Source organism: Juglans regia, chromosome 7 (assembly GCF_001411555.2).
Source record: "Juglans regia cultivar Chandler chromosome 7, Walnut 2.0, whole genome shotgun sequence".
Taxonomy (NCBI): Eukaryota; Viridiplantae; Streptophyta; class Magnoliopsida; order Fagales; family Juglandaceae; genus Juglans; species Juglans regia.
The window spans coordinates 30,749,296-30,757,814 of record NC_049907.1 but is presented as its reverse complement, the minus strand read 5'-3'; positions in this window follow the sequence as shown (position 1 = coordinate 30,757,814).

The following is an 8,519-nucleotide window of genomic DNA, read 5'->3' as shown; positions in this document are numbered from 1 at the left end:
TTTTTTTGAGATAATTCCAATCACTATTTTATTTCTTTTTTTAGTTTTCAGCTCATGATAAATCATCTATTGTGCGAAAACATGAGTAAGAGCATTGGCATCAGTTTATGTAATTTTGTACTTGAAACTTAGCTACAAAATCCATCTTGGCTATTTTTTGTAATCTATTTCCTATGCATCCCACATTGGATTATTTATAAATTTAGCTAAACCATTAAAGTAATTTTTTTATTTTTGATTTTTGTATTTCTATAAATTACATATTCGTTGGTTATATTTTTTAAATTCAACTGTCATATTTATTATTTTTTCATACCATCTTGTCATGTAATGATCATCTTTGCTAAAGATAATTTTTATGTAGCGGTCATTTTTATCTAATGGTAGTTTTAAATACATAACAGATCTAAGAAAGTGTAATTTTAAATTTCATATTATTTCGTGGAATTTATTCAATTATTTCATATGAATAAAATGTACTATTTTTGCAATTTATAATGTTTAGTTCTATGTAATTGAGAAATTAAAGAAAAATTCAAATAGGCTATATTATTTGTTGATAGTAAAAAGTTAAATTTAGCCAAGTTTTACATATGCTAATGTGTATTTAGCATTACTCATATCCAGAGCGGGTCTACAGAAGGAGTTACAACTTGACAAGTCATATCATCTGAACCCAGCAGTAGGGCCTAGGCCTAATGTCACGTGGACAAACCTAATTCAAGGACAAATTGAGGAGTTGGCAGGCAGTAAGGAGGGCAGACAATGTTTTGACCATCTGTCTCTGTCATCCTGCAATATAACAGTTGAGGTTGAATGACTCCTATCCAAGCATACTTGGAGTCAGAAGTGTGTCAGAAGGACGTCTGATAGTCCCGCCCTATAAAAGAGATTTGGAAATAGGACACAATCTCACTTTTGAGATTCTAAATACCTGAGATCTCGTGGAGCCAAATTCTTCAGAGGAAGAAAGAAATGAGTGGTGCAGCGAAGTAGCAACCCGACATTGTGTGTTAGGTTAACTTTAAAGACAATATTGGAGAATGTGGGGGTGAGTGTTGTACGTAAGAGGCCCATGCACATTCATCACATTTCCCCTTTTTGGTCATGAATAAGTCTCGTTTTAATAATTATGTTTATTTTATATTTATTTTTTGTTTTTCGAGACTTTGAATATGTTTACTATTTTCATTGATTTATGATTCTCTATGTGAGAATTTATGATCTCTGAGAGGGGGAGAGAGAGAACATGTGTGAATCATCATGGAATGAAACATAGATTTCTCTGGTCGGGTAGAAGGGATTTCTCCAATTTCGATGGTGGAGCAGCTCATTCCCTGTTGGCCCATCAGGCGAGAATGTCTGAGTAACGAATACCTACGTGATGATCATCTGTGTGAGGGCGATTGTGCCTTTAGAACCAATATGGTTTTATGGATTTACCTATTGGAGCGAAGGGTGATTCCTTGCCTAAATAATATTTATGCTTTAAAATGCTTGGCGTAGCGAGGGTAATTCCTCGCAATGCTTATACACATGTTGATGCAAATGGAGAGCACGGCTCCCAGGCAGAAACTACTCCTTAAATCGTGGAGGATGGGGATTTATTCAGCTGCCATAAGAATCTTATCTATTTATTTCAAAATTCTGTTGCTAAGTTGTTAATTCTTTCCTAGTTTATTTTCGTAAGACTCTGTTGCTATGTTGGCAATCCTTTCCTAGTTTATTTCCTAATTTATAGCACCCTATGTAATCCTTTAAATATGGTAGTGATGGAGAGAAAAGGTGTTTGTTGATTATTTTTCACAATATTGAATTTGAGAATGAAGAGATTTCATTAACAAAGAGATTCTGTTTGCATTTTATTTCCTGTTGGGTGTCGACGTGAGGTTGGCTCTTGAGGTTTGCACCATTTTTGGCATCAGAGAAAGGTTTCCTTCCTCAAGGAATTCAGTGTTTCGTGCCTGTAACTCGCAGTGGTAATTCTTACAATATATCGAATAACGAAAACCCAAACACTGATCTACCCTAGCTACAAGCACAGATTACCCAACTAGCATATGTTCTGGAACAGATCAATCATAGGTTGGATGCAACGGAGGAACGACGAACTCGAGATGAATTTGGACCTCACAATAGGAGGGTGCGTGGGCCTCCTCTGGAAGATGAAGTAGACGGAAGTGAAGGGAATGAAGAAGATGAAGAATACATGGAGAGGAACAGGGGAGTTGGTGATCGTGAAGCTCACTTTGGGCAGAATGGCCATGAAATTCCTAGGGTACGAGGAGGGCGTGGCTTCGACCGTCACCCTCTTGATGAACTAGCCAAGGGAATGAAAGTAGATGTCCCAGATTTTTTTTAGGAAGCTAGACCCCAATGCTTTTGAAGATTGGTTGACTGCCATTGAGGATTATTTTGATTGATTCTCTGTGTCCGAGGATAGAAAAGTTCGTTATGTCTGTATGAAATTAAAAGGACATGCACGAGCTTGGTGGGGTAGTGTGGAAGAACAACTACGCAGTACTCAACGTGCGCCAATTTCAAATTGGGAAGAAATGAAGAAGCGGCTGAAAGAGAAATATTTTCCAATTGACTACGAGCAAATGATGTTTGAAGAGACGCTGCAACTGAGGCAAGGGACATTGACTGTCGACCAGTATACAGACTGTTTCCATGAATTGACCGTCCGCAGCAAGGTGGTGGAAAACGAGCAACAAACTCTAGCTCGTTACCGCACGGGCTTACATAATGAGCTATGAAAAGAGATGCTGATAGCACGGCTCCTAAACGTTGACGAAGCTTATCAATTGGCCTTACGAGTTGAAAAGCAACTGGGATTCTTATACGGAAGACGCATGTCATCTACGGACCCTAGGCCGGAATGCGCGCCAACACAACTATTCCAAAAACCACCTCTGCCACTGACTAGGGTAGAAACGCTGTGGTGGGTGACCAAAGAGGAAAGGCCAAACTTACGGGCGACGGATCACAATGCTACAAGTGTAAGGGGTTTGGACATTTTGTTGTAGTATGTCCTACGAGAGAAAAAAAAAATGGCCTTTGTGTGTGAAGAGGAAATTAGAATGCTTGATGTAGTTGAGGGAGTTGAGGAAGAAGAATATGAAGAAAGTGATGGTAAAGATGTAGAGCACTTGGGAGCAACCGACCTGCCCAGTTGTGTGATCCACCGAATTTTGATTGGCACTAAGAAGAAGATCCAAGGTGATTCTGATTGGAGATGCACCAACATTTTCCATACCCGTATGGAGTATGGTGGTCGTGCGCTGAATGTTATCATTGACAATGAGAGTGGAATGAATGTAATCTCTAGTGATGCAGTGGAGCGTTTGGGTTTGACAGTTGAAAAACACCCCACCCCTTATCAAGTAAGCTGGGTTAATGAAGACAACCCCATCTTGGTAAAGCATCGTTGCTCGGTGAATTTTGCATTGGGAAGGAACTATACAGATGAGGCCTGGTGTGATGTGGTCTCTATGACCGTTTGTAATTGTTATTGGGTCGACCTTGGCTATACGACAGAAAGGTGTTGTATGATGGGTATGCCAATTCTTACTCTTTTAAATTTAATGGCAAGAAATTCGTTTTAGACCCTTTGTAGATTTATGAATTTGAAGCACAACCAAAAAAAAAAAAAAGAGAGAGGTTGTTCCAGTGCTAACCATTCGACAGTTTAATCAAGATCTAAAAGGAGAACAATTAGTGCTATTGGTGGTGAATCGAGAGGCTAAACAAGATGATGGTATTATCCCCCAACGAATTTACGAAGATGCTAGAGAAGTTCCAAGACATCATGCCCGATGAGATGCTGAAACAGCTACCACCAATGCAAGAGGTGCAACATGCCATTGATCTAATCCCAGTATCTTCTCAGCCGAACCTACCACATTACAGTATGAGCCCCACGAAAAATAAAGAACTTAACTGACAAATTCAGCAGTTGCTTGACAGTGGATTCATCCGAGAAAGTCTTAGCCCTTGCACCATACCAGTTCTACTTAAAGCCAAGAAAGATAATACTTGGTGGATGTGCGTCGATAGCCGAGCAATTAACAAAATAACGGTGAAGTACTGATTTCCTATCCCCCGACTTGACGACATGCTAGATTTATTGAGTGGAGCATCCATCTTTACAAAAGTTGACCTTCGTAGCAGGTATCATTTCGTAGCAGGTATCATCAAATTCGAATCCGTCCTGGGGATGAGTGGAAGACGACATTCAAAATAAAAGATAGCTTATTGGACTGGTTGGTCATGCCCTTCAGACTAACCAACGCGCCAAGCACATTTATGTGTGTCATGAAGCAAGCACTCAAACCTTTCTTGGGCAAGTTCGTAATTGTCTATTTTAATGACATTTTGATTTTTAGCCATTGTTTGCAGGACCATTTAAACCATGTGCAGTAGGTCCTAGAGACACTAAAAAGAGAACAACTTTATGTCAACCATGGCAAGTGCTCATTTATGAAGAAGTAGATGCATTTCTAGGGTTCATTATTTTAGACCAGGGGTTGAAGCCGATCATACCAAGGTTCAAGCAATTAAAATTTGGCATGCTCCTCGCAATTTTTTTTGAAGTGCGCAGCTTCCATGGGCTGACCACATTCTATCGGCATTTTATATGAAATTTCAGTACCATCATGGCCCCCATTACCGAGTGTTTGAAGTCAAAAAAATTTATGTGGATTGCAGCTGCCGATAAAGCATTTGCTAAGATCAAAACAAAAATGGGAGAAGCTCCAGTTTTGAAGCTCCCGGATTTTTCCAAAGTATTTGAAGTTGCATGTGATGCATTGCATGTAGGTGTGGGAGGAGTACTCAGCCAAGAAGGTCATCCTATCACCTTCTATACCGAGAAACTCAATGAGGTCTGTCGGCAGTATTTGGCGTATGATATGGAATTTTATGCTTTGATTCAAACTCTTAAGCATTGGCACCCTTATTTGTTTCATAGAGAATTCGTTCTCTATACTGACCATGATTCATTAAAACATTTGAATGCTTAGAGTAAGCTGAACGCACGGCCTGCTCGATGGATGGATTATCTACAGCAATTCGACTATGTCATCAAGCATAAGTCCGGAACTGAAAATAAAGTAGTCAACGCCTTAAGCAGGCGACCACACTTGCTGATGGTATTGTCAGTTAATACAATATAATTCGACAATCTTAAGCAGCAATATTCCACTGATGAAGACTTTGGCAGTATTTGGAGTAAGCTCACTGATGTCATGGATGCAACTAAGAATGAATTCTCTGTCAAAGATGGCTTTTTGTTCCACGGCAATTGATTATGTATTCCATGTAGATATTTTAGAGAATTTTTTATTTCAGACCTTCATGGGGGGCTTAGCGGGGCATTTCGGTGTTGATAAGACATTTGCTATAGTCTCCGATCGGTTCTTTTGGCCTCGACTACGTCGCAACGTGCATAAAGTAGTGGCTCGTTGTCGAATTTTTCAAATAAACAAAGGCACCAAATAGCAGGCGAGTCTTTATACCCCACTTCCAATTCCAGATCAGCCTTGGCAGCACATTAGTATGGATTTTGTGCTTGGATTGCCCAAGAAACTACGGCAGCATGATTCCATAATGGTGGTTGTGGATTGCTTTTCGAAAATGGCTCATTTTTTCCTTGTCACAAGACTTATAATGCTTCCAAAACAGCGACACTGTTTTTACAAGAAGTGATTCGACTACGTTCCAGCCACCATAGTGTCCGACCGGAATGTTAAGTTCATGAGTTATTTTTGGAAGACTTTGTGGGCAAAAATGGGGACGAAGCTACTATTTTCCAGTGCGTTTCATCCTCAAGTCGACAGCCAAACCTAAGTGACCAACCAGAGCTTGGGAAACTTATTGAGGTGTTTAGTAGCAAACCATGCAGCAAGTTGGGACTTCGTGTTACCACATGTAGAGTCTGCTTTCAATAACTTTGTTAATCACTCAATTGGTTGCACCCCATTTGAAGTGGTATATTGTTTTCGCCCCCACACTCCGCTGGACCTCCACTCTCTGACATTGCCTTCTAGACCTAGCGAAACTACGTTGGATTTCTCTAGTTACATGAAGGACATCCATGAAGAAGTCAAGCAGCGTCTGTCCCTCAGCACGAAAGCATATTCCACTTCTGCAAATACTAGGCAGAAGGACAGGCAATTTCAGGTTGGCGACATGGTTCTTATCTGCCTAAAGCCTGAATGTTTTCCTCCTGGGAGTTTCACCAAACTACATGCTCGGCATGCAGGACCTTTTAAGGTGGCCAAGAGGTTGGGTCCTAACACCTATGTCATTGAGTTACCTGGTGACTACGGCATCAACCCTGTTTTCAACATTGAAGATCTCACTCAGTTTCATAGCTCGGAGGAACCAGTGCCAGCAGCCTCGAATCTAACTACCCAACAAGATGCAGTTATCCGTGTTCCTAAGAATACAGCCCCAAGAGATGAAATTGCTTCGATACTCGATCACCAGTTTGTTACTACTCGGCGCGGAGGTTATTACAAATTTTTAGCACAATGGAAAAATTGTCCCCTGTCTGATTCCATTTGGCTACAAGCTTCGGAGCCCAACCGACTTCACCCAGACTTATTTGCTGCCTATGTTCTTCAAAACTTGCCGGAGTCAAGTTCTTCTGAGTGGCCGGCAATTGATGCAAATGGAGAGCACGGTTCCCAGGCGGAAACTACTCCTTAAATCACGGAGGATGGGGATTTATTCAGCTGCTATAAGAATCTTATCTATTTATTTCAAAATTCTGTTGCTAAGTTGTTAATTCTTTCCTAGTTTATTTCATAAGACTCTGTTGCAATGTTGGTAATCCTTTCCTAGTTTATTTCCTAATTTATAGCACCCTACGTAATCCTTTAAATATGGTAGTGATTGAGAGAAAAGGTAGTTGTTGATTATTTTTCACAATATTGAATTTGAGAATGAAGAGATGTCATTAACAGAGAGATTCTGTTTTCATTTTATTTCCTCTTGGACGTCGACGTGAGGTTGGCTCTTGAGGTTTGCACCACATGTGTTTCATTGCGAGGGTGACTTCTTGCCATGTTTACGAATCCATGTGTTTATGCCAAAGGGGGTGATTCCTCGCCAAGAATACATCTATGTGTCCTTTCACTATTTGCATGAAAACTATTATTGCTTGCATCTTGAGGAACATTATTTCTCATTAGAAATTTTGTCATAGTTGCTTAACCTACTTATGGTTTCATCCTTGAAACCATAGACTTTGATGTATAATTAAAACTAGGAGTGACGCTCGAGGAAGAAGAGCTTATCCCGCCGAACCCTGAGAACAAAAGCTTCTCTCTATCGTAGGAATCATGCATTATTTTGAGTTGTAGTTAGTCCTTTCTAAGGGATGTCCACTTGTATTCAGTATGCCGCCCATTAGGTGATGAACAAACTGTTTGAGTTGAAAAAGTTTCAAGGATTGAAATTTATGAAGAATGACAGTAATTGTTTCGATATTGTGAATTTAGATTTCTGGCACGATGAGGTCTTAGTTTATCAACTAAACCTTTATCTCTTCCATTGCAATTTTATATCTGGAACTTGACACATGCATTTCCATCTAGATGAGGCACGCCAAATCTTGAACAAACCATGCAAAATGCTACGTGTAGGGGTCAAATTAGCAACCTATAATTTAGCTAAAAAATAAGGCCGAAAATCAAGTTAAGAGATCAAGCCAAGAAGAGATAGGACAGGTTGACTTAGACTCCTAAAAGGAAAGACATACATACTTCTAAGAGAAAAAGGTTTTACAAGGCAAGTTGGATTCAATCACTCAAAGGAAATAGACCTCTATAAAATGAGGAGATCCCTTACAAATCTGACGAACTCTTGACAAGCTCTCTACACAAAATATCTCCACAGAGGCTCCATACGCCAAACTCCACCACATATAGCGACTCCAAAGGATCTTCCCTAAATTTCTCCATTGTATTGTGAGATATGTGAGACCATGAGAGATTGTAAAATCACCCATTATAATGGATTTCACTCCCAAACAACCTATGGTCATAGACATTATGTCGAACCACGTAAATCTCTGTCTCTCTATATTTACATTTATTTAGCTTAATTATTACGTATTTTATGGATGAACACGAAGTGCACCGTATCGAAGCCTGAATCATCTCGTGTGCCAGAGATGATTCTTAACTCCCTTCTGGTATGTTGTGTAAGTTAAGGTATTAATAGTTGATGCCGCCTGTGGCGAGCAACAAGCATGAACCGGAACAACATCTCACTGCCCCATGGCAACCAAGGTTTCACGCCACGAAAGCTCCCCAGCTACGATCTACAAGGGAGCCTCCTCGCCCCTCGTACCAGTGCTCGCCTAAGAAGCACCTCGCCACTGTTCGCCATGAAGCTTCCTCGCATCCTCGCCCAAGCTCGCCACAAAAGATGGCGGGAGTACATCTCGCCATCCTCACGTTGAAGACAGGATGAATGCGGACTCCTTCCAACAGTTGAAGTTTGTAGGC